The following is a 26724-nucleotide window of genomic DNA, read 5'->3' as shown; positions in this document are numbered from 1 at the left end:
GCCAGAGCAATAGCACAGCGGGTAGGGCGTTTGCCTTGCACGCGGCCGACCCAGGTTCAATTCCCAGCATCCCATATGGTCCCCTGAGCACCGCCAGGAGTAATTCCTGAGTGTAGAGCCAGGAGTAGCCCCTGTGCATCGCTGGGTGTGACCCAAAAAGGAAAAAAAAAGTTGAATCTTAACAGCAATTCTTGTTCTACACACACACACACACACACACACACACACACACACACACACACACAAATCCTGCATGCATATAAAAGACACAAGACAGCATGTTTGGAGCAGCACTTTTCACAATACCAAGACCCTGGAAACAATCCAAATACTTATCAACAGGTTAGTAAATAACCAGCTTGTGTTTCCACCCAACGGAACACTACACGAGTGAGATGGAAGCATCTCAGCAATATTATATTAATCGCAAAAAAAAAATCATGAAAGATTTTAGGATGACATTCTCTGAAAGTTAAAATCACTAACCTGATTTTAATAATATAATGTTGATTTAATAATACAATAATTTAAAAAGAAAAACAAAGGAATTGAAAAAGAAAGGTTGATGATAAGGGAGCACCAGAGATTGCTTACAAGTCATGTGCTTTGAGTACTGGATTGTTAAAAAATATCACTTAAGGATCCAGGAGATAGTTCACAGGCTGTGCATATGGGAAGCCCAGATTTAATCCCTAGTACTACATGAGTCCCTGAGTACCACCAGGAGTAACCCCCAAGCACTGAGCTGGGAATAGCCCCTAAGCACTACTAGGTGTGGTCCCCAAAACTCAAAATTTTAATTTAAAAAAGTCATTTAAACCTCATATGGACACTATAACCCAAGAATAGTGTACATAACTAGGAATTGCGATAAATCCACTCAGATCCAATTTTGCAAAAGCACACGTACTCCTCCTAGAAGAACCAGCAATTCTGCTCACAAGAATTTATCTGTAATAAAATAAACAGCGGGGGGGGGGGGGAGGTTTACTGTGGTTCTTGGTGGTGGAATATGTGCACTGGTGAAGGGATGGGTGTTTGAGCATTGTGTAACTGAGACTTAAGTCTGAAAGTTTTGTAACTTTCCACATGGTGATTCAATAAAAATAAATAAATAAATAAATAAAATGTATTAAATGTGATATAAATTTAAAAAAAATAAATAGAGGGCCGGAGAGCTCTCTCAATGGAAGGAGTGCATGCTTTGCATACCATAGGACCAGGTGAGATCACCAGCATCACGTAAGCTACATAGCACTCAGTAGCAACTTCTGAGCACTGAGCTGAACAGCTCCTGAGCACCAGTGAGTGTGGACCAACCCAATTTTTTAAAAAAAATACTAATCAAGGGGCTGGAGTGATAGCACAGTGGGTAGGGCATTTGTCTTGCACACAGCTGACCTGGGTTCAATTCCCAGCATCCCATATGGTCCCCTGAGCACCACCTGGAGTAATTCCTGAGTGCAGAGCCAGGAATAATCCTTGTGCATCGCTGGGTGTGACCCGATAAGCAAAAAAAAAAAAAAAAAATACTAATCAAACAGAGTAAATGTTTTGTGTGTAAAACGTTTTGCACTAGGTTTCTTGGGCCAAATCGTTTCTAACAGCAGAAGACAGAATACTGATGTCTAACAACAGAAACTGACTGAACACAGGCACTACCATGCAATGGAGCACTAAAAAATTAGAGTGGAGGCAGGACATGCGTAAACCAAGGGGGCGGAAACGGAATGAAACACGGCTGGGAAACCACCACTCTGTTAGCATGATCAGTTCATAGGTTTCAAGTCAGTCTATAATTTACAAAGGTAAGTTTAAAAGATAACTGAGGAAAGGGTATCACAGCTGGGTAGAGAGAGAAGCAGCTGAAATAAACAAGCCGATTTTGCAAATATCGAAAAGATCATTAGCTCCAACAGGAAAAAGAAACACTTAATTTTTAAAATATTTTATATATTAAAATTTAATTATTATAAAACTTGGGAAATATGAAAATATAAATAAACGACCTGAACAGAATCCCTCTAGCACTGCTGGTATTCCTTCTATCGTCCTTTTCTTTCTTACTCTAATGGTTAAGTGTTTTCGCTTGGTTAGGCTGAATTACCTTATTCAGACAGCCTTTGTCTAGATACTATCTTGAAGTTATTTTTCAGATGTGATTAGCAATTAAATCAGTGCGACAAGCAAGTCACCCACTATGAAGTATGTGGGCCTCAACCAGTTAAAGGACTTAAAAGACTGACCAATTGGCAATAGTTGCAAATGACATAGTGATATACACAGAGGACTGTATGGATTCTACTAAAAAACTTTTTTAAATAAAACAGTACCACAAAGTATAACTTATAAAATCAACACAAAAATATGTTACACTCCTGTTACACCAACAATGAGCTAGAAGAGAAAGAGATTAAAAGGACTCCATTCCACTCAAAATAGTGTCCAAAAACATCAAGTACATAGAAATTAACTAAGCAAAGGAAGTGACCCTTACCTGGATTACAACAAATCACTTAAGAAAAATATAGAGAGGACCTCAGGAAATAGAAAAATATTCCAAGGTCTTGGACTAGAATCAACATTGTCAAAATGACCTTCGTACTTAAGTTATTATAAGATTCAATGCAATTCCCATCAAAATCCTGATGACATTTTTCAAAGACATAAGAAAGTCACTGATAAAATTTGTATAGATTGATAAAATACCTCAAGTAACAAAAACCACTCTATAAAATACCTTATATAACAAAAACCACTCTGAGGAATGAGAAATTGGAAGATCGTGTAAACTATACTATAAAGCTATAGTAATCAAAATAGCATGGTACCGGGCTAAAAATAAACCATTAGACCAATGAGTTAGGATGCTCAGATATATGGGCAGCTAATTTATGTAAAATGAATTGAGTTCAAGAAATGGTAAAAAGATAGCTTCTTCATCAAATGGTACGGGGAAAATATGCAACAACAGCAACAAAGATAGAGAAGAAAAGAAACTGAATTCTTATTTCAGGCCTTAACACAAAAGTTAACTCAAAGTGGATCAAAAGTCTTAAGAATAGACCAGAATCCATAAAATGCTTCAAGGAAAATATAGGTAAAACACTCCAGGATTCAGATCGCAAAAGTGCATTTAGTAATATGATTCCATTGGCAAAGATAACAGAAACAAAAATAACAAACTGGACTGTATCAAATTAAAAAGTTTCTGCATGACAAAAGAAATGTTGTTAAAAATTGAAAGACACCTCACTGAATGGGAGAGAATATTTGCACACAAAAAGTCAGATTAATTTCAAGTAATTGCACACAAAAAGGATTAATGTCTAAGATATACAACCACTCACAAAGATCAATAGTAAATCCAATAAACCCATCAAAAAAGGGGAGAGGAAATGAACAAACATTTCTCTGAAAAAGATAGACAATAGCCAGTAGGCATATAAAAACAGTTATTATCCTAACTGAGGACAAATTAAGATGACAACGAGGGAGGGGCCAGAGTGAGGGAGTACAGTAGACAGGCCATTTGCCTTGCATGCAGCTCGCCTGGGTTGAATCCCCCAGCACCCAATATGGTCCCTAAGCCCTGCCAGGAGTGAGACCTGAGCACAGTCAAGAGTAAGCCCTGAGCAGTGCTGGCCATGACTTAAAAACCAAAACCATACAACCAACCAACCAAACCCAAAAACCTGACAATGAGATAGAGATAGAGAGTGGGTAGATAGAGTGGCTTGTATCAGAAAGAATAGAAACAACCTGTGTTGGCTGGGTTATGATAAAAAAAAAAAAAGAAACTTTTGATTTACTGCTCAGCCCCTAGAGAAAACAGAATGGAGAGTCTTCACAAAAGTAAGAATAGAGCTTTTTTTGTAACCCAACAATTCCAGTTCTTGGTATCTAGCCCTAAGCTGCATGCATGGCAAATGGCCTATCTACTGCACTCTCTCTCCCTCTTTCTGTCTCTTTCTCTCTCTCTCTCCCTCCATATCTCTCTCTTTCTCTCTCTCCAGCCCTTATCTCATTGTCATTTTAATGTGGATTTTCCTTAATTAGGATATTAAGTATTTTATATGCTTACTGGCCACTGTCTATACAAATATTTATTAGAAAAGATATGCACAAACCTGGGGCTGGAGCAATAGCACAGTGGGTAGGGCATTTGCCTTGCACACGGCCAACCCGGGTTCTATTCCCAGCATCCCATAGGGTCCCCCGAGCACCGCCAGGAGTGATTCCTGAGTGCATGAGCCAGGAGTAACCCCTGTGCATCGCCAGGTGTGACCCAAAGAACAAAAACAAACAAAACAAAACAAAACAAAAAAGATATGCACAAACCTATTTTCATTGCAGCACTTAGTACAAAAGCCAGAATATAGAAACAACCCAGAATCCAATGACAGAAGAGTGAATAATGAAGTTGTGATATAGAGACACAATGGAATACTATGCAGCCATGGGAAATGGAAAATTCACTGCAATGTGGGTGAAAATGGGAGGATTTCATTTTAAGTGAAGTCAGAAGGATAAGGAAAAATACAGGAAGTTCTCAATAATCTGTAGTATAAAGATTAATATGACAAGGAAAAGGAACTTGTTGCTTTAGAGTTCAAACACAAAAATGCCAGAGAAGGAGAGAAGTGGAGGGGAGAAGCATGAAGAGATCTGGAGGTAATTTAGAGGTCAGGGTCAGGAGCCTTGGATTTACCTGTGATGAGAGCATGGGAGTCATTAGCATCAATACTACTGAATGCCTGGGACCCGAATTACAACAATACAACTTCAAGAAGTGTCTGTCAAGGACATAGGTTGGAAGCAAAGCTGGGAGACTGGTGGAAGAATCTGGACACTGGTTGTGGGACTGGACTTGGGAACGTCAGACGCCAAACCACACAGTCAACAACTTTACAAATCATTGGAGAGGGAGACAAAGGGATAGAGGGAGGGAGAGAAAAAATAGGGAGAGGAGAGAGAAGACTGAGAATTCCCTGGAAGAAGGAATTCTGGCTCCGGACTCCACAACATTCCCCCTGTATCTCTAGTCTGCTGTCCCCACCCTCACGCTGGGCTATCCCTGAAACTACATCTCTGGTTGTCCACTCTCTCCACGTGCACAGAGATGCACGTGTATGTAGGCAGTTATCCTGGTGCTATTGAGAGAACCCTGATACAACCACCTATCTTTGCATTTAAGCCTTTACAAAGTTGGGTATTCACATCATATTTTCACACAACAGGATACATGGCGAGTCGATGTTAAAGTCTTGAGAAACATTTAATAACCACAAATCATACTTTTATAATTTATTCTTAACCAATTTCTTATTGTCTGGATCTCATAATATTTCTGTTCTATGTAATAATTGCAGTTACAATTTCTGGCTTCCACAGGTGGTTATTTCCTGTCCGGCCACTCCCTCCCCACTTCTTGGGGGTTCCAGGCTGGCCTGTGGTCATCCCAGGGGAAATGTTCCACAAACTCACTTGGCCGTGGCCGCTCAACCGTCAGGGGCTCCTGGACCGAATCCTGTGGGGCCCGGCTCTGCCACAGCCTCCTCTCTGGCCCTCTGCCCACAGAGGCCCCTCATCCCGGCCTGACCCCACACACCCCACGGCCTCTGGCCTCCCACACACTTGTGGCCTCGTGCTGTGTCCCAGACACATGAAGAAGCACCGCAGCCTCCTCTCTGGCCAGTTTTTCTCTGCCTTCACGGTACCATGCAGCTGCGGCCTCGGGTCCATGCTCACACATCCTAGGAGGGGGTCTGGACAGAAAAGAGGGAGTCGGGAGCAGGGCGGGCTGTCCTGAAGCAGCAGCAGAAGGTCCCACTGCGTGTCAGGTTCTCCACATCTGAGGTGGTTTCCTGAGAGTCTGCTGGAGCCTATTGTTTCCCGGTCCCCAATCCCCGCCATCTCTTCCCTGAAGGCCTTGCCCTCGCCCAGCCGACAATCTAGACAGAGAAGCTGAGCCTCCTCCGCTCTCCCTCCAGTCCACAGGGGAGTCTTGTCTCTAACAACAGAAGATACATGGCCCTCCCGTTCTTGGCTGATGCATTCCGTCCTTCCTCCGCATCACCACTGCTGCCATCCTCTCTTCTGGCTTAAGGACGTGATCATTCCTTCCTGCTCTTTTTTTTTTTTGGTGTGTATGTTAGGTTTTGAGACTACACCCAGTGGAGCTCGGGGCTTCCTCCTGGCTTTGGAGGTGCTTAGGGGGGCTTACGCGGTGTCGTGGATTGAACCTGAGTGGGCCACGTGCGAGGCTATACTATCTCTCCAGCACCTCCTCTTTAAATGGGACTGTTCAGCCCCCTCCCCATAGCCCAGAAGGTGTGCCTTTGTGGGGCCAGCCAGGCATCGGTCTCCCTACTTTCACTCCAATCCCCCATCCTTCAGGTGCCCCCGGGTGCATCCTTCAGGTGTCCTCTCCCCAACACACACCGCCAACAAACATACACTCCTTGCTCCTGTTCCTTTAGACTTGGCACCTGGCCCCTCCTTCCAGGCTTGTTCTGACCCTCCGTTAAATCCCAAAATGGGATTACTGGGCCCATTTTTGTGTTCTCAACAGAACGAACATCTCCAAATGCAGCAGCTGTGTGTACCTGGGTCGAGAACTCAACATGAGGAACGACTTGGCGCCAGAACTGCACAGGAGGAAGAGAGCAGCATGGAATGCCTTCAAGAGTGTAGAAGAAGTGGTTAAGAAAATGAAGAAACTCCAGCTCCAGGCACATCTTTTCGACTCCACCATTCTTCCTGCACTAACATATGCCTCAGAGACCTGGGCCCTACGAAAACAGGATGAGAAGGCTATTCGGGTATCCCAAGGAGGAATCGAAAGAGCTATGCTTGGAATATCACGTTTCACTCAAGTGAGAGAAGGAATCCGGAGTTCCAACCTCCATCGATGGTCAAGAATCAGGGACGCTGTCTCGTTTGCCAAGACGTCGAAAATCAGATGGACCGGACATGTAATGCAATTCAGAGATGACCATTGGACTAGAGCTGTTACCGACTGGATTCCACGGGATGTCAAAAGACCGAGTGGCTGCCCACCTATGAGATGGTCAGACTTATTTGTCAAAACCCTGAACAAACGGTTTGAGGCTCTTCTTGTTCCTGGAGTGAACAGATACCATTGGGCTATACTCGCACGTGACAGGGACAAATGGAGACGTTACTGGCACGCGCTCGAGCAAATCGAAGATCAACGGGATGACAAGTGATTTTTGTGTTCACGCTTCTGTCTCACTAAATCTCAGGTTTTTCAAGGCATTTACCAGACTGTCTCAGTCCGTTCCCCGCATCTACTACCTAGCACAGACTCAACAGAGACAGGCGAAGGAACAAATGAACCAAGTGAAAACCAAGGGGTGAGGGTCTCTCACCCCTGCATTAGACACTGGATTCCAGCCCAGGTGGATGCAGCGCATTAGTCCACACCAGGCAAGTCCCTCCAGAGTCCATCTGCTTTCCCCAAGGTCTGTCCCAGAGGAAGGCATGAGCTGGGCTGGATCAGGGCAATGGGGCAAGGTGGAGGCGGGGCAGGGGGGGGGGTGCTGGGGTACACTGGTCTCAATGGAGGGGAGGCAGGTGGTCAAGTCTACATGCTGGGCTTCTCACGCGTGGAAGGCTTCACTCTGACCTGCCCCGTTGATGGGCTCCATCAGCAGCTCCTCCCTTCTGACCCAACGCCCTGCACCTCAGCCCACCGGTCCCCCAAAGGTCGTGACAAGCAAGATGACCCAATCAAGGGAGTAAGTATAATTAAGTCTTCCTTTAAGGACAAACAAAAACCACCCTATAGGGCCTGGGTGAGAAGAGCTCAGGGGGTGAAGAACAGGCCCACCAAGCACCAAAGCCCTGAGTTTCATCCCTGGCACAGCAAGGCTCCTGCAGCCCACTGGGTGAAGCTCCCCAAACTCCCTGTCTGAGTCTGAGCACAGCATTTCCATGGTGGTGGGGCTAGGCCCAGAGCACTGCCTGGAGAGATCCCATTTACCCCTACACTCACACCTAATACTATTGGGTACAGCCCTGATTTAAAAAAAAATACAAAAACAAACCATGTATATTGTACAAGTGAGGGCCTGGCACGGCACGGAGAACCACTCTGTGCCCACTCACACCACCCCCTTCCCTGCACCACAGCAGCTGGGTGGTGCTGACCCGAGCTGCACACTGAAGAAAGGGTCCTCTCGCCTCCACACAGGGCCACGCTCTCCGTGGCCGCCTGCCAGCATCTGGGCTGCTTGCTAACAGGGCCAGTCGTGGCTGCAACATGGTGAAGATCTCCTGATCTCTAGCACCGTGACATCGCAGACACAGACAAGTCCTCCCCGTGCCCATGGAAGTGGGAAGTGACTCTTGGAAAGGACCCATGGGTGGCACCCTTACTGAAGCAGGGGGGCGGAGGGGGGAGTGTCTGTCATCACCCCAGTCCATGCAACCTGGCACTCTCTGAGGGAGATACACAGTGCTGATTCCTTCAAACGGGCAGCTGTGGAAACGATCCCCTTCTGCTGAGAAAGTGACGTGTTTATGAGTCCGCCTTGTCCCCTGTCCCCGCAACCCTGGTCCCCTCACACACGCGTATTATATACATTTGTTTATGTGGAGCTGTGGTGCTCTTGATTGCACAGCAGTGCAGCCTGCTGATGAGGTTTGCTGTTGACATTTCAGCATTAGCTGGCTTTTGTCAATTGTGGCAGCCTAAGAAATTCTATCTTAAGGGCTGCTCTTTATTAAATTTGCAAGATACAAAACTGTGACTGACAAATAGTCTCCCTTCCCTTTGCAAATGCATAAATAATGGTCAGCCACTCCAAAGTAATTAAAATATGCTCCAAATTTAAACCAAAAGGTAATTGCCAAGAATTTTTCAAGGATTGGGGTCTCCTCTGTTTGGCTTCATGAAACATGTTCTCCACATTTTTCATGTTATCAGGCATGCTGATCTCTGGGGGGGATGCAAGGGGCAGAAGGCCCAGCAGAGAATGCAGAGGAAAGAACGTTTACATGAGCTCCCTGTTCTGTTTCACCAAACTTTGTCACAGAATCTTCTATGCAACTCTTTTATGTGCTATCGGTGACATAATTCCTGCATTTTTCCCCCCAGCCATTATATATGATAAATAAAACAATGCTCTGAAAACACTGAGATCTCTCATCAATGTCACTATGAAAAGGGCCCAGATAAATGAGTCCTGGAATCAAAGGCAGATGACATGGCTGACCATGTATCATCTTCTATGTATTGAACGTGGTCTTTGTAAAGATAGAGCGGCAATAAAAAGTGGTATTGTGTGCTCTGAAAGGCTGTGTGGGTCTGTGCATGACTAATCTGTCTCTCTGCATTATTTTATTCAATCTTCTCTGACTTTATGCCTTTGACATTTTTGCTACACTCAGTAAATTTGAGTGAATAGGCAATTTTAAAGAATTTTTATAGGGCTTCAGAGAAGTCATATGCAGACTGTATCTTTGTTCAAATTTAACAGTTTAAATATTTCCTTTGTCTAGGGTGCAGAGTAATCTTTAGACAAGAAAAAAATAGTAAAGAATGCTTTACCCCTAAGGTTTTAACAGTGTTTCTTAAAACAGTTCAATTATTAAAAAAAAAATAGTAATAGGAGGTTATAATTGAGGAGCTGCCCAACTTTTTCTTTTTTATTATAAAAAGGAGGCTGGCCTTTTCTGAAGATTAAGGCATTCCTTCTTTCTGCAGAACTGAGGGGCAAAAGACACAACTGTTAACAGGCAGTATTTTTAAATCTAGAGTTCAGAATGGCCTCTGGATATCAAGTCTTCCTGACTTCCTATTGCAAGGGTCATGGTCATTGCGAAAATGACTTTTGCATGTATATGTTGTCAATCATGGGATAAATTCAGATCTTCTATTTACAAAGGCAAGAAGCACTATGATATACTGTGTGAACAATTGGAGATACTGAAAGCGCAGGGTTTCCTATATGAACTTAAGACCCAACTGTTTCCCCTTGTCACCAACCAGGTGCTTTTCCCCCTTCCCCATGCCCTCTCCCCTTCATTGCTGTCAGGGTTTTACACACACCTGGTGTTTGCACCCCCGGGACTTGTGGCATTTGCTGAGGTGTGGCACTCTGTTTTGGGGTGCTGCAGAAATTGCATGCAGTACTGGGGGTAACAGACAGCAGAATTGCCAGGCACATGTGGAATGCCCCCCTCTAAGCATGCCTTTTACTTACTGTGCACCATCTTATCAGCCTATAACATCAGACTAAGCTTTGCCATTTATTTACACCACAGAAAGGTACACAGACTTCCTTTGCTAACAGAGGCAGTAGTCCTCACCGGAAGTGCTTCAGAATGCTACGTTCCCTCCCTTCTGTTCACTGTTAAATGATTGAGAAAATGTGATAGAATTCTTTGGGTGCTAGTGTTGACATATAATTTTTTTTTAAAAAAAGATGATTCAACTAAAGTAAACCTAAACTTCAGATGAACCTATCCTGATGGATTCACTTAAGCAATTACACTTTGCAATACCTTTTTTTAATAAATTAAAAAAAAAGCAAACTAGTCCCCATATTTCATTTTTATGAATCACCCTATAAGCCCATATCCAACAGAGCGACTGAAAACTTACATATAGTATCTTTGAGGTGCTTTCAAGAAACTCAAAGATTCGCTGAAGTGGGAAATTTGGGACAGCCAGTAACCCCTGCGCCTGTGGGCCCAGTACACTTGAACCCCATGCAGAAACGGGTCTGTGGTCAAGGGCACAAAGCAGTCAGTTCCAGCTTCTGCAGAATCAGAGTTCACAATGTACCTGCACTCACAACTCTTGGGCCAACTTTGCACATGTGTGCAGGGCAGACTCTCCAAAAGGAAACAGAGGCAGTGTGACACCAGCCACTGCAGAGGTCGCTGATGCCAGGAGGGGAGGGTCCTTTCGCGTTCTTTCTCCGAAAGCAGGAACCTGCAGGAAGCATGAGGACCCTGGCCCTGGAACCATCCTTCCAGAATCTCTGGTGACCGCCACGCTCATGGAGTGAGAGACAGCTCTCATCTCCTGCGAGGGCATGGCAATAAAGATACCCGGTTCATGTGAGGTCCTGAATACTTTGGTGATCATCTCAGAGAATGTGCTCTGGATGTCTTGCAAATGAATAAATATTTCACATCTCCATGTAAGACTGAAACATGAATCCCTTTTCAGGAAAGACACAACTACTACTTTTTATCACTGCATAGCACTTGATGTAAGTTCATGAAAATGAATTATTTTAGAGCCCCCAAATATAGGGAATGCTTAATATACAGAACCCTGAAAACAGATGTGGTTTCTATTATTTCCCTACCACATAAAAGAACAATCCTGTTCCTCCAGAAGGAATGTTACCTCCTTCTTTATAAACCCTCTTCATAAAACAGAGCAAACAGCAAAGGCATCCCAGATCAGCTCTGACAGGACCCCACTAAGTGATCTGACTCACATTCTAAGGTGAGGTCTGGGGTCAGCTCTCCCTCTGCCCATTTTCACTAAAGTGGTAAAATTTCAACATTCGAGGACCCGCTATTTCCCAAACAAACAGGAAATAGAACCTACAACTTCAAGTGATCCTACCCAGGCCACCGATTTGCATGTGAGCCCTGTTCCTTGGAGAGTAAAACAGGGAGGAGAGGCCCTCCAGCCTGTCTGCTTTTCCAGCCCAGCCTGGGCTCTCCATGCTCGACAGCACCTTATGATGCTGTAACTAACCTCAAACCTAGAGCAGCAGGGGGGCAACAAACCTCCGAATACAGCAATGTCATGCTTTACAGGCACTCTCTCGGCAACAGCATGAATGAGGGGGGAAATTGGTTGCCTAGGAAACCCTCCAGTCCTGGTAATTATTACTGTAACTGACTGCACACCCCACCTATAACAGAAATGAATAATAATTTATAACCGCTGACTGGCAGCTTTCTGTCGGTGCCTCTGCTCACCACTGCTACCTACTGGCATGCAAAATTAGTGACAGGCGAACAGTGGGGTTTGCCAGAGAGAAAAACCACCAGCAAAAAGAACATTCAGAGAATATAGTTCAAGTAAATTGCTGCTCGATCAATACGGCAAAAATAAAAAGTGCTTTGTGTTTGTGTAGACAAAGGGTTGAACAATCTAATGGAAGCTGGTCATCTCAATTAAAAGCAATTTCATATTCTGACATGATCTAAAGCAAAAAAACCCCAAAGGCATTTAATAAGGTTAACAGAAGCTAAGTAACAGCATATATCTTAATGACCCCAAATATACGACTCACAAGCTACTTAATAGTAAAGAATTTGATATTAAACAAAATTGCTATAAATAAAATCCTATCTGGTAGTTTTGATCAATTAAACTACATAATTAACCAAGATGGCCCATTTATCTTAGGTTGTCTAATTTGCAGTACAGTGTTAAAATACCTCTACTGGAAGACTAGTTTGTTTAGAAATTAGAACATTCATAGTGATTTACTGGATTTGATTTAAAAGACACAGCAGGAGTTGGCAAAATTCACATATCATGGGGTTAATGTGGGTTAGAATGTAGCTATTTGTAATACAAAAATATTGCATACCAAATACACACATCTGATTTCTTTTAATCCTAGTTCATCTTTTTTGCAGAAATGGTTATTTTGCTTAAAATGAACAACAAAACAGCTGCATTCACCAGTATCAAGACACAAAAATCTGCCATTTCGCTTCCGAAGCAAGACAATGCTGCCTGGGAGAAGTCCACACTGGTTACTAGACAGTTTTAACTGCCTGGGGGCTTCCTCAACTGCCCGACCAGATGGATGGGGGCGGGGTTGGGGGGTCTTTCTACTGAACCAACTGGTTCTAGTCAGCAGCTGCCATACATTCAGTAGCCAGCCCCCCCCACACTCAAATGTTGTCTGGTCAATATATTTCAAAGCTCAGGAGGTTTATTTAGTTCAAGAGAAAAAAAGAAGAGAGGTATCTTCTCCAAGGTTCCTGAAGACGGTAAAATATCACCAGGTGGAAAGTGTTACCACCGTTTTTCCGAGGAGTGACCCAAGGCTCAATCCATCCAAACCCTCAAATCTTTCAGTGTTCACCACATTCACTGTCAGGAGGGAATGTTCTCTGGGATATCTGATAAGAAACACCACACAACTTCCTACCCCAAGGACCTAGTTCACTGATGACATTGTAACACAAAAGGGTGACTTTCTCAAATATTTTACGGCTTTAAGGTCAACATAGCAGTGATCACAGATTTGGGTTTTCTTCCCTTTAATTCTAAATATGGTTGGAACACATCATCTCTCAGAAATCAACACATTACCAATGATGTTTCCCAATTCTCTAGAGGTTTCTTACAAAGTTCCAACACCAAAAAGTCATGGTAATGGTTGACTTCCAGAATTAACCTCTTAGTAAAGAACCCACTAGAGATTAGATTCAGTATATGCACAGCAACACCAAAGACAGAGCAATGCAGAGTGGGAGACGCAGGCCTTGTGGGAGGCCGAGAGGTCATCTTAGGCCCCACATTTTAAGACACATTTAAGTTTTGACAAGTATTTGCAAACTGCATTTTTCTGAAGTGGGGCTAAGTGCTGTTTCTTAGTTGTCCCCCACTTAGCACTTGATAAGAGCTCCTTAAGATATACAGTAATTGTAGAATATCAAAATTTGTTGCTGCTGCAACCACAGGTAAATCTAACTATGCTGTTTTAATCACAAAGCACAAAATATTTTGTATGCACTGTAATTTTTACCAGATTGAACCAGTTTCCCCTTAGAAACAACACTCATTACCAATCCATCACTGACATCCGACTCTTCCTTCAGTATAGCATCCAAGGTCTAAGTACTAACAGGAAAATATCCCAGATCGTAAGAAAAAAATTTCTCACCAAAAGTAACATGTTTACTGATGAGCAGATGCAGGGTTCTTACAACTTGAAGACAGCCCAAATAAAATCCCTATGCAAGTTCTAATTTTATTATCTTTGTACCCAGTAAGAATACTGGAATTGTCTTAATCTGTAAATTCTGCTCTCTAATCCAACAGAGAAAGCCTTCGCTGCCAATTCTTTTACCTCAGAATACATATGAGCACAAATCTGAACCATCATTGCATCTTTTACAGCACTTCTGGTTTCCTTTTTTTACTTTCCCAGGTAAATCATGTAAGACAATATCTTTAGAGCTTAGAATAGTTCTTTACGCAGAGTTACTGCTCTAGAATGAGTATTTTCAAGAAATTCAAGAAAATAATATGGACAACATACTCTGTCTTTTGCTATAAACCTCTAGAAATGCTGACTAAACCATGATCAACACCTTCTCAAATATAGAAGGTAGTTTGAAAGAAAGTAACAGAATCACCAGTAGCAAAAGAAAAAAGGAGAAGGAAGAGGGGAGGGAAGGGAAGGGGAGGAGAGAAAAGGTCAAAACCAGTAGCATCAACTTAGAGTTGTTCTGGTAGCTGGCCAAAAGGTCTATGCTTTCAAATCTGCAGGAAAACAGGAGACAAGACCTTGGGCTCATGAAGAAATCAGAGCTGAAACTGGAGCCCTGAAGGTCTGTGGCCAGAGACAACAGACAGACTGGGAGAAACCTTTCCACAATCAAAAGGCAATAGGGGCCCAGAGATGTGGCTCAGTGGTACAAAGTCACAAACTGATCCCCAGCACCACTCCACACGCAGAGTGCGATCTAGATGGTACTGTAGTATTTATTACCTTTAAATTTTTTTTTTCTTTTTGGGTCACACCCAGCAATGCACAGGGGTTACTTCTGGCTCTGCACTCAGGAATTACTCCTGGCGGTGCTCAGGGGACCACATAGGATGCTGGAAATCGAACCGGGGTCAGCTGTGTGCAAGGCAAACGCCCTACCCACTGGGCTATTGCTCCAGCCCCTCTTTTAAATTTTTTTGCCTAACAATTCTATTAATAATGGTTTCTCATGGACATAATTCCAACACCACACCCACCACCAGTGAACCCCAAGGACGCCCCAAATCTCCCTCTTTCACTCACTCCTGAACTCAACTGTGTCAGTTCCCCTGTTATGTTGCCTTTGGACCTTTATTGCTGCCTCGCTGTGCATCTTTTAGTCCCACATATGTAATTACTCTGTCTGTGCCTTTCGTTCTGACTTTAATGGCGGTTTCTGGAGCCTACAGTGGGCAATCTCTGGTACACTGCAGTCAAGTATGCGAGTATAATCCTGCAACAAGCACCACACAACTAAGTGTGTGATCAATGGTGAATGCCTCAACCAAGTACGTGAATACCACAATTATATATACACAATCTCTGGTCATAACATCAAAAAGAAAAGAGGGGAGAAGGAAAAAAAGCCAAAGTAATCTTTTGTCTAGTGCCCAGCTGTAGGTAGACTACCTACCCCAAGGGGCTATGTAACCATAAGGAAGTCCTCACATGGACATCGAAAAACTGTGAGTCACATCATTAGCCAAGAAATTCTAATCACTGAAGTTAACATAAAGAGGTTCTGCCAAGGATTTGGGTTCTAGTCTTAAAAAAGTGTCTGTCATAAATAGGTAGAACAGTGTTTTCAGACACTAGGAGATTCCGGAACAAAAGGAAACAAATGAGGCCTAGAATCATCCTGGCTTTCTCTTGAGGAGTCCTTTTTTGGACCACAGCCTGAGAACAGAAGACTTTCTAGTCTTCTAGTCAAGAAGCAGACCAAGAGCAACTTAATAAAATAACACAGATCCAGTAATCATACAAACATTGGAAAACTCAAACTGAGGAAGGTCCACTCAAATGGAAGAAGGGATGTTCTGTAAAACTATCTTGCCAGTACTCTTTACAAAGACTGACAAAGTTATCAGTCTCGTGAGAAAAACAGAAACAAAGACAAAGTCACAGATAAAATGAAACGAAGAATGAATGCAATACCGTACGTATCCTAAAGTGAATTCTGAAAGACAAGTGATAAGGAGAACTGGTAAAATTAAGATACAATCTGCATCTCAGCTAATAGTATAGTATTGTATTAATTTCTTATTTTTGTTTAATGTACCTTGAAAATGTAACATTTTAACATTAGGGGAGGGGCCTGAACTATAGTACAATGGGTAGGGTGCTTCTCCTGCACACAACCTGCCCAGGTTTGGTTGGTTCGATCCCCAGCATCCCATATGGTCTCCCAAGCACCACCAGGAGTGCAGAACTAGGAGTTACCCCAAGTTCTGCTAGGTGTGGCCCCTAAACAAAACAAAACAAAAAACAGAAAACTAAAATTGGGTGAGAAATGCATGAGAATTTTCCACAGTATCTTTGAAACATGTATAAATTTAGAATTATTCCAACATAAAATGACTAATGAAGTATTTTCTGGCATCAGAAAAAAAAAAAACCCTAACTAAAGAAGATGCAAATAATGGGGCCCAAGTGACAGTACAATTGGTAGAGTGCTTGGCTTGCACACAGCTGACCCAGGTTCGAACTCTGGGTCCCCCAAGTCCACTCTGAGAAATCCCTGAGTGCAGAACCAAGAGGAAGACCTGAGCACAGATGGGTGCATAGCCTCCTTTTCCCTCACCCACCCCCACAAAAAAGCAGCAAATAGGGACTAGGAAGAAAATCACTCAGTGTAACTGTAGAAATGATACAAAAATAATAGAAATCATGAAATTAACAGAAAAGCGTCTTAACCATGAACAAAATAAGTTTGATGATTTAAAGGAAATAAAAAACATACTGGAGAGAGAATAATGGAGATTTTTTATTAAAATTAAGAACCAAGTAAAATTCTATATGTAGGAGAATATATGGAACAAAAATTTATGAGATGTGATCAAGGTTAAATTAGGAAAGGGAGGGGAAAAAAGTAAAGCTATTTCATTTGCACTCTTGTAAAGCAATGCTACTTCAACAAAAGTACCCTTAAAATACAATCCAGCAAACTTAAATACATATTAATAAAAACTACCCAACATGAGAAGACACAGTCCAAAAGTAGACAGTCCCTCAGGGGACTTATGGATGTCCCAAGAATTCAGAAAGGTAGGGGCCAAATTATAGATTGAAATAACACCCAACATAATATAAAATTTGAGGAAAACACTCAATCTTTAGATGCATAAGAATCCACAATCCTAAGACTAAACGCACTTTAGAAAATCATACCACAGAGCGGGGTGGGATGGATATTAACACTACTGTAAAAAGAAAATCATGCCAATGTACATCATGATTAAATTACCACTGGAAAAAAATTACTACAGATAGAAAAGAACAAAGATAATAATAACTCCTCCCACCCTCCCCCAAATGCCGAGTGACAACGGGAAAATAATATCTAAGTGCTCAAGAGAAGTATTACCCTAATAGTCTATATCAAGCAAAAATAATTTTCAAAAATTAAGGCAATTTTTTTTCATGCAGAAAATGATAGAACTTGGTCAATCACACCCGCATCACAGGCGGGCACGTGCATGACCTCCTGTCACCGCAACAGCAGTAACAAAGGGAAGGGAGTGGAGGTGGGGAATCCACCCCACTCTCAAGAATGGAGTGAACAAGGAGACAGAAAATCAGGAAGACACAGTATGAATAAGTCTGACCTGTGGAGAAGACTTCCTCAATAACTAGAGAATACATATTTTCAAACACAAAGAACACGCTGCCCATGCCTTTTGAAAATCTTTGGGGCACGGAATGTAGTTCAGAAGAGAGAGCATATATATGCCTTTCACTTGTTAAGCCTTGGGTTCAATCCAAGGCACCATAAAAAGACAAAAAAAAAAGTCTTGAGTTTTACTGCCTAGGGTTTGGGGTTCATACTCAAGAGAGGTCTGGAAACTACTCTGAGGAGGAGTTAATCTCAGGTGGTCTCAAGCACAGTTGGAAGAAATCCCTGCCTAGTGTGGTCGCACAAACCTGATGGCAAGCACCTTCACCTCTGTCTCTTCAGACCCAGTGTTTTAAATGAAGACTACATATTCTACAAAGTATGCTCTCCAAATACAATTTAAATTTAAAGAAGGAATCAAATAATTGAAAAAATCCTATATTTAGAATTAAACAGTATAAATACACAAATAACCCATGAATCAAATAAGACATCTCAAATAACATCAAAACAAAATTCACAAAAATCAACTAAATCACTGCTACAAGGATAATTTTTATTTATTAGAAATTATATTAGAAGAGAATGATCCCCGATCAATACTATAAGTTAGCACTATAAAGATCAAACTAAGACCATTAAAAAACCATGAAAGTCCAAGGTAAGCCCAAAGTAAAGAGTTGGAAGGACATAACACATTGGAGTAGAGCTTCATTAAACAGGAAACAATAGCTAAGAAAAATCAATTCATATTTTTAATTTTTTTTAAAAAAAGATGAACTGACCACAAATTAGCAAAATCTAAAACAACTGAGGGAAAACCATTACCAGTTCTACAGAAATTAAATAGATTGTAAAGGAATATTACAATCATATACCAACAAATGAGACAACTTAAAGGAAAGCGAGATTCTCAAAGAGGCAAAATTACCAAAATGAGCTTAAAAATATAAAATATAGATAGATTTAAAACAAGGTAAAAAAGAGTGATGGGAGGGTGGCAGGATAGTGCAGGGGAGATAGTGCAAAGAGGTGGCACTATAACTTCATGCTTTGCATTCACAAGGCCCCAAGTTAGACTCCTGCAGAGCACGGGTCCTCAAATCTGCCCCCAAAATACCAATGTACATAGGCAGCCCTGGTGACCCTGGAGTACTCCCAGAATGAACCCATTAGTCCTAGCAACACATTGAGTAATTCCACCTGGCTAGGCCCAAGTGAGTGCCATCAGGCCACCATCTCCAGGTTAAAAATTCCAAGAAGCAGCCCCTGGGTTCCCAAGTACTGCCAGGGAAGACCCTTAAAAATCATCTGCAGGGGCTGGAGCAATAGCACAGCGGGTAGGGCATTTGCCTTGCATGTGGCCGACCCAGGTTCGATTCCCAGCATCCCATATGGTCCCCTGAGCACCGCCAGGAGTAATTCCTGAGTGCAGAGCCAGGAGTAATCCCTGTGCATCACTGAGTGTGATTCCTACCTCCCACCCCCCAAAAAAAGAAGTAATCTGCATAGGGTTGGAGTAATAGTACAGCTGGTAGGATGTTTGCCTTACACGCAGCCAAGCCAGGTTCGATCTCCAGCACCCCATATGGCCCCCCAAGCATTGCCAGGACTAATACCTGAGTGCAGAGCTGGAGTAATCCCTGAGCATTGCCGGGCGTGACCCAATTAAGAAAAAAAAACACATCTACACAGCAGTTATAAATCATCCCCCAAAAGGAGAACCTAGGCTTAGATGGTATCACTAATAAATTCTACCAAACTTAATTTATTTATTTTTGCTTTTTGGGTCACACCCAGTGATGCTCAGAGGTTACTCCTGGCTCTGCACTCAGGAATTACTCCTGGCGGTGTTCAGGGGACCATATAGGATGCTGGGAATCGGTCCCAGGTCAGCCATGTGCAAGGCAAATGCCCTACCCGCTGTGCTATCACTCCAGCCCCTTTACCAAACTTTTAAAGAAGAAACAACATAAATAATTTACAAATACATTCAGGAGACTCATTATCCCATTCAATGAGATACAAAGGAAATACAACTCAAGGACAAAGTACTAGTACTACTCAGTATCCTTCAATGAATAAATGAATATAAACATAAAGTTCCCCAATCAACTGTCAGCAAAAGTAAGCAACATTTTTAAAAATGTAGAACACTGTATGATACACAACTGCCAAATTATATATTTAAAAAGAATGATATACTGTTGGAAAACCACAATACCCAAAAGAAAAGGGGAAGGGAAGGGGGGGGAGGAGAGAGAGAGAGAGAGAGAGAGAGAGAGAGAGAGAGAGAGAGAGAGAGAGAGAGAGAGAGAGAGAGAGAGAAGTGTCTGCCATAGAGGCAGGCTGGGAGCGAGGAGATGCAAGGGAAATTGAGGACACTGGTGCTGGGTTGCACTGTGGAGGGGTGGGTGTTGGAACACTGTATGACTGAAACCTAATCATGAACAGTCAGTTTTGTAAGAGTCCATCTCACAGAGATTCAATTAAAAATAATAATAATGGTAATAAGTGAGGAAAAGAGAATGATAAAGAGGCTCTCCCAGGAAGGCAGGGTCAACTTAACATCAGAAAAAACAATTAATGTAATATACCATATTAAGGATAAAACCACAAATCCCAGTAAATGTGGGAGGGGAAGGGGAGGGGATATGGAAAAACTCTGGTCCCACTTGCGATAGTTAATACCAAAGAACCAAGATCAAATGATATTTACTCAACATAATAATAATACCCTCTGAGGGGGAAAAAAAAACCTACAATCAACATTATACTTAATGGTGATTCTTATTCCCTAAAAAATAAGGACATCTATTCTTACCACTTCCATTCTATTGTATAAGTTATACCCAGTACAATCAATAGAGAGAAAATCATTAAAAATGCAAAGTTCAAACAATAAGATAATGGTTCACCACCACTATAACGGCTATAGTAAAAAAGTCAAAGTGGTGACACCACCAGGAGTGAGCCCTAAGTGACAGCAGTATGGGGACCTTTCCCCACACAAAAGAAAATGGAAAAAAAAATGTCAGGATAGTGTTACCAAAGATATAGAGAAACTGATAGGAATATATAATTATACACACACACACACACACACACACACACACACACACACTACAGTCACTTTGGAAAACTGCAGTCTTGGGGCCAGGTATGTGGCTAAATTATATGCATGGCCTTGTACGTATGAAGCCCCATATAGTCCACTGAGTACCATTCAGTCAAATAATCACTGGCTCAAAGCACCATTCTGACTGGCCCTTAATAAACAAAAATAAACAAAAATAATCTTGTATTTTCTTAAAAAGTTAAGTGTAAGGCTAGAGATGTGGCTCAGTGGTAGAGTACTTGTTTTGCATGTGTGAAGCCCTGTGAGGTCTTGGGCAATTAAAAAAAAGAAATAAAAGAAACAAACATAAATTTATCACCCGTGGCAGCAAATTTACTCCTAGGTAGCTACTCTAAAGAAATTAACATATGTCCATAAAAATACTTGACTATGAATGCTCACATTATTCATAGCAGTCAAAAAGCTGAACAATAAATACGGCATATCCGTACAAAGAAACAGGAACTAATGAGCATAATAATGCAGGTGAAGCTCAAAAATCTTATTTTTAAATGAGAAATAAAGTCTACATATAGTAAGATGTTGATGTTATGTTGTCCAGAAAAGAGAGAGCTAGATAAAGAAAGCATATGAAGCTGGGAAAATATTAGAATTGACTATAAGTGGGCATAATTTGCCTGAGATGCTATTAAGAGCATTACAGATAATAGAATCTAAATAAAAATTGGGAGTGGGAGTAAAATAGTAGTCATAAAGTGAATTATAAAATAAAAATAAATAGTAAGAACCACTGAACAAATTAGTTATGTGAATCAGAAATTTTAGAGCTGATTATTTAATATGGAATCAGGGAAAAATTTTATCATTTGTTGTAAAAAAAAAAAAGTAAGTGGTCACAATATTGTGAAGTACCAAAATAGCTTTATAATAAAAGTACGTATTTTAGAAGAAATGGGTCCAAAATTTAAACTATACTAAATATATAATACCCAAATCAGAGAGGTTAAGAACAAGAGAACAAAAAGCACTTAATCCAAACAGCAGTAGAGTAGGGTGGGAAAACTGTTATACCAGAAAACTAGTTATATTTTAGAAATTATTGTAAGGCTAATGGAAGATCTTTAGAGTGACCTATAGAACCGAACTTGTCAAAAAAGGTGGGGTGGGGCGAAGAAATGAACAGAAACTTTACCAAGGAAGAAATACGAATGGCCAAAAGGCACATGAAAAAGTGCTCTGCATCACTAATCATCAGAGAGATGCAGATCAAAACAACTTTGAGATACCACCTCACACCACAGAGACTAGCACACATCCAAAAGAACAAAAGCAACCGCTGTTGGAGAGGATGTGGGGAGAAAGGGACCCTTCTTCACTGCTGGTGGGAATGCCGACTGGTTCAGCCCTTCTGGAAAACAATTTGGACGACTCTCAAAAAATTAGATATTGAATTCCCATTTGACCCAGCAATACCACTGCTGGGAATATATCCCAGAGAGGCAAAAAAGTACAATCGAAACAACATCTGCACATGTATGTTCATCGCAGCACTGTTTACAATAGCCAGAATCTGGAAAAAACCCGAATGCCCCAGAACGGATGACTGGTTGAGGAAACTTTGGTACATCTATACAATGGAATACTATGCAGCTGTTAGAAAAAAGGAGGTCAAGAATTTTGTAGTCAAGTGGATGGGCATGAAAAGTTTCATGCTGAGTGAAATGAGTCAGAAAGAGAGAGACAGACATAGAAAGATTGCACTCATCTATGGTATATAGAATAACAGAGTGGGAGACTAACACTCAAGAACTGTAGAAATAAGTACCAGGAGGTTGACTCCATGGCTTCGAGGCTGGCCTCACGTTCCGGGGAAAGGTCAACTCAGAGAAGCGATCACCAACTACATTGTAGTCGAAGGCCATGTGGGGGAAGGGAGTTGCGGGCTGAATGAGGGCTAGAGACTGAGCACAGCGGCCACTCAACACCTTTATTGCAAACCACAACAGCTAATTAGAGAGAGAAAACAGAAGGGAATGCCTTGCCACAGTGGCAGGGTGGGGTGGGGGGGAGATGGGATTGGGGAGGGTGGGAGGGACAGTGGGTTTACGGGTGGTGGAGAATGGGCACTGGTGAAGGGATGGGTTCCAAACTTTGTATGAGGGAAGTATAAGCACAAAAGTGTATAAATCTGTAACTGTACCCTCACGGTGATTCTCTAATTAAAAATAAATAAATTAAAAAAAAAAAAAAAAGGTGGGGTGGAGTTCGGGGTGCAAAGAGACCTAAATACTGATATGATGGTGGTGGGTGTGAGGCTGGGACATTACACACCTAACACTTTAAAAACTGGAAAACTATTTTAGGACCAAACCCACATTTGCAATAAAGAGTTCGCTACGAAGCTACTGGGTTATAAACATACCAAATTCATACTTCCTTGCACTCAATATCTAGGTTCGGTTTCTCGATGAAATACTTTTGCTGGTTACGTTTTCAATGTTCGTTTAACCTAACCTCCTCTTCTTTTTCTGTGGCGAGGTGGTCTTCCAAGCAACGCTGGATCTGGCCTGGTGATCCTCAGTAAAACGGGCCAGAGGTTCAGTGCTCGGCCCAGTAATACAGACGGTGCTGCTTGGGCCCAGTCGTGCTGGAAGCCTCCAGCTCGACATCAGGGGGCCAGGGGGGGCCATGCAGTGCCAGGGACTGAACAGACATGGAAGGCATGTCCTGTGACCACTGCTCTCCCCTGGCCCCACAGCCGTTTCAGTAACATCACTGACACTACCTACATTCTACCAAGTCAAATTAATCCTCTTAAGGAATTAAGAGACACACTGTCAAGCTTTTTAAAAGGTGACTTTTAATAAGCAAACTTATCTGTATATTATACAGAATATCTCCTTAGTAGCCATGTGCTCCTCGACAGAAATTTAAATATTAAAATTGTTGGCAGCCAGAGCTGTAGTGTAGTGGGTAGTGCCTTTGTGTTGCACACAGCTTACCTAGTTTGAGGAACAGTGCCAGGAGTTAAGTCCTGAGTAACTGCTAGGTGTGACCTAAAAACAAACAAGAGAATTGTGGCACACTGGAATTTGGGGGGCTTAAAACTCTAGGCCTTCTTCAAGTTGAGGTGGGTGAGGGAGGTCACTCACCTGCCACCTTCCGTGCTTCGGGAAGCTCTGGCAGTCACACCCATATCCCAACAAGGCTGCCATCTAAGCTCATCCGCTGGCTCTGCGCCAGAGACTCATATTTAAAAAGAGATCAACTAGCCAAAAAAATTTCTGATATACTGCCTGCTGCTGAGCACTCCACCTTGGGAAGGAGTGGGCCAAGTTCTTGCCATGCCAAGGTTCCAGTAGCTGCACTCACACCCCCAACAGCTGTCAGGATGCTTACGACCAGACTCCACTGCCCCACTTCTGAGTTCCCAAACTGCTGAAAATTTCAGGTACACCTGCTTTTACTGGGCTGAAAACTCCAGGCCATCTTGGAGTCGGGGTGGGCAACCTTCCTCACCTCCCTGTACTTCCACAAGCTCTGGCACACCCATGTTCTACTGCCACCACCATGTAATCTCCCTGCCCAGTTAAATGTCCTGGATTTTTCTGGATCGACATCTCCTAACTCTACAATACTAAAATCCCAGTAGCCAGACTGGATGGGAATGTGTACCATAGAAGCCAACTACGCTCACTAACAAACATTAACACAGAAGGCTCAACAGTTTAATAAGCCCTTAGATCTAAATGTCCCCATGGCAAGATACAATAATTCTCACAAATTCTCTTTTTGAAGTATTTTTTGACGACTCTATTAGCCATTTTAGTGGTATCAATATAAAACAAATGAGTTTGGACCTGCTATGGGGCAGGCTTGAGGAGTGGTTGGGAAAACAGACAATGGTGGCGAGATTGGTGCTGGAATATGAATGCCTGTAACAAAAGCAGCATGAACAACTTTATAAAGCACGGTGCTTAATTAAAACAAACAAACAAACAAAAAAACCAAAAACCTAGGAGTGGCATGTGCCTCATGGGTACAGCCCTGGGTTTGAGTCCCAAAAAGGGGGCAGAAGGTATTAATTATGCTTTTTATAATACCTTTTTATAATCTGCTTTTTATAAACAGAAGCCAGACTGTTGACTAGGGTTAAAAGTTTAGTTCGAAGGGCTGGACAGAGAGCTCAGAGGTCAGAGGCAGGGATCCCAGCTCCAGCCATAGCACTGAAGCTTGGCCCTTCCCCCCAAGTACTCCCAGGTACAGCACCAGCCTCTGGGCCCCCAAGCACTGTATTACTAGGTCAAAGCACTGTCCCAGTAGGTTGAGTCAAGTATCACAAAGTACCCTGTGTCCCTGGAGCATTGCTTGAGAGTCCCTCCACCAAAAGCTCAATATTATCACTGAAGATAAACTCTATGGCTTAAAATGTTGTTTAATCTCTCTTCACAAATTAATTTCCCAATTACCAAAATGAGATGTGGGCAGTGCAAAGGATTCAAAACACACTACTGGGCCAGGAATATGGTAGAGCACATAGCCTTGCACATGTGACATCCCTGTCCAATTCCCAGCACCTGAGGTGGGGGGTGGGGGGAGAGAAGATAAGTACCTATAGCTCTATGTCCCTAGGAAGATAAACCATACAAAGTAGACAGAAAATGCTTGATATATACCGAGTACCCCAAAATGTCTTTATACTCTAAATGTTTCTCTTAAGTGAAATTTAACTGAGAAAGCACTTTAGAACATAAAAATTTGGCATTAATAAAAAATATAACTATATAAATTAAAAACATAACCGTATTCTTTTATTTGAGGAATTCATTTGACAGGAAAGCCTATATGCCACCATTCACCAAATGAATACATAAAGACTGGCATCATTTTGTTTTAAGGAGGGGGAGGGGCTGGGGATTTGAAGCCATAACCAATGGTGCCAGAGATCTGTAACAGGATCTGTAACAGCTGCTACATGCAAGGCAAGTACCCAAGTGTAATATCCTTCAAAAGCTTTTCTTTTGAGAAAGAAAAGCAAGTATCATCCAATGAGATATCTAAACTTTATAAATTCATAAACACATAACCAATTTCAAAAAATAATACAGCAAAATAAAATAATCACTGTGTAGTACCTACCATTCCTTAATGATTTGAAGTCCTTTTAGGATATACAGAACTACCCCAGGGCTGGAGCGATAGCACAGTGGGTAGGGCATTTGCCTTGCACTTGCCTGACCCAGGTTCAATTCCCAGCATCTCGTATGGGTCCCCAGGCATGGCCAGGAGTAATTCCTGACTGCAGAGCCAGGGAGTAACTCCTGAGCGGCAGCAGGGGTGGCCCCAAAAACCAAACAATTTTTTAAAAGGAACAAAATGAAAGAAAAAAGTCTTTGGGGGCCAGAGCAATAGTACAGTGGGTAAGGCACTTGCTTTCTACGTGGTGGCCCAGGTTTAACCCCCAGCACCCCATATGGTACCCTGAGCCCTCCAGGAGTGATCCCAGAGTAAAGAGCCAGGAGTAAGCCCTGAGCACTGCTGGGTGTGGCCCCCAAACAAACAAAAGATACATAGAACCACCCCAAAGTTATTACCGGAGTCATCAATAAAATGTAGATATGAAAGCATATATGCTCCATGTCCTTGATAAAATAAGCTTAAAACAGAGTCTACTGTATATAAAAGAAATCATGTATTTGTGCTGATAGCCCAACTCTTCTCAGTGGAATAAACCAAGACAACCTCAAATACACCTCAAGCTACACTATTTGCTGCTGTATTAAGTTGCATCATTTTTGTTAACAGCAAATAGTGGAAACCTAAGTATTCATGCATAGGAGACAAGAGAGGCCCCAAAAGAAATGGAGTCTGGGTATTTAAAAAGGCTTCATTAAGTGTGGGATGGATATTCATAAGAAAAACTTTTCCCAAGAAAAGCTGGCCTCTAGAAAAATAAATGGCCAGTAAAAAAATGCTCTGCATCACTAATCAGGAGATGCATATCAAAACAACGAGATATCATCTCACACCACAGATAGGCA

Source organism: Sorex araneus, chromosome 8, assembly GCF_027595985.1.
Source record: "Sorex araneus isolate mSorAra2 chromosome 8, mSorAra2.pri, whole genome shotgun sequence".
NCBI classification, from domain to species: Eukaryota; Metazoa; Chordata; class Mammalia; order Eulipotyphla; family Soricidae; genus Sorex; species Sorex araneus.
Note: the sequence above shows the minus strand (reverse complement) of the source record.